General features: G+C 41.1%; 1 non-coding gene across 1 annotated transcript; it reads right to left on the reverse strand.

Annotated features, from left to right (window-relative positions):
- Nucleotides 1–844: 844 nt before the first annotated feature.
- Nucleotides 845–951, reverse strand: LOC141593520 (small nucleolar RNA R71). Its single transcript, XR_012521598.1, has one exon. It is a non-coding gene; the product is annotated as a small nucleolar RNA R71 (small nucleolar RNA).
- Between the last annotated feature and the right edge of the window lie 348 nt (nt 952–1299).

Raw genomic sequence — 1299 nt, forward strand, 5'->3', positions numbered from 1 at the left:
TCCCTTAGGATCCGACCTTTACTTGCCTCTTTACTAATTGTAGAGTTGTTTGTGAAGTATAAATTGTATTTTGTATCGACCATTGACCAACGACCACATATGCTTAATTGTGAACACCAAATGGCATCGATCAAAAATGGCGCCGTTGCCGGGGACGGTGTTTAATTGATTTAAGATTTCTTTTATTGTTTTTAGTTGTGTCTCTTTTTCACCTTGGGGAAGTAAAACTCCTCAAGGTTTGTTCTAATTGTTTTTGAGTTGTTTGATATTTTGCATGTCTAGAAGGATACAAAGAGATTTGTTACCTTTTGACCGTGAAATCGAAAGAACCTTGACGAATAATAGGAGACTTGTTAGGAGGAATTTGGGAGGTGTTGGTGAAGTTGTTCAACCCACTAGTGAGTTTGTCAATCCTTTCGCAATAGAAGGAGAAGAGAACCCATTAAACAATACCACACAAAATCCACCTACAATGCCTAAATTCTCGTCTCACTCTATACCCACCGAGGAGGATCTACCAAACGGTACTCCTACCCCACAACATCTTACCGGAAACTTTATTGCCAAGTCCGCCTTCATCCAACTAGTTGAGAGGAGCCAATTCGGGGGAATGCCTAGTGAGGACCCTCATTCTCATATGGAAACATTTTGTGATTATTGTGAAGCTATCTCTCAAACGGGCGTGACTCAAGACCAAATAAGATGGGTCTTATTTCCTTTTTCGTTAATCGGCACCGCAAAGCAATGGTTGAAGGGCCTTGATAAGGCCACCCTTGGAATAGATTCTTGGAAGAAGCTAGCTCTAGCTTTCTACAAAAAATTCTACCCACCGGAAAAGACCAATATGCTAAGAGCTCAAATTACGGGTTTTAAGCAAAGGGATGAAGAATCTTTGTATGAAGCTTGGGAGCGGTTCAAAGGTATTTGTCGCTCATGTCCTCACCATGGACTTAGCGAATGGTTTTTAGTGCAACAATTTTGGAATGGTTTATATGAAGATTCAAGGAACATTCTCAATATGGGATCAAATGGAATGTTCACCGAAGTTGATGACAATCAAACATGGAACAAGATTGAGGAAATGGCGGTCCATAATTCGCAATATAGTAGGCCTCGCAAGGCTACTAGAGGAAAGTATGAAGTGGACACCGTTACTCAATTGGGTGCTCAACTTAGTGCTCACATTGACACAATCAACTTGAAGTTTGAACAAGCTATGGCTAGACTTGAGGAAAGCTCAAAATCATCAAAGCACCATGTCAATGCCATGACGGCATCCTCATCAATCCCAAGCGGGAT

Source organism: Silene latifolia, chromosome 7 (genome assembly GCF_048544455.1).
Source record: "Silene latifolia isolate original U9 population chromosome 7, ASM4854445v1, whole genome shotgun sequence".
NCBI lineage: Eukaryota > Viridiplantae > Streptophyta > Magnoliopsida > Caryophyllales > Caryophyllaceae > Silene > Silene latifolia.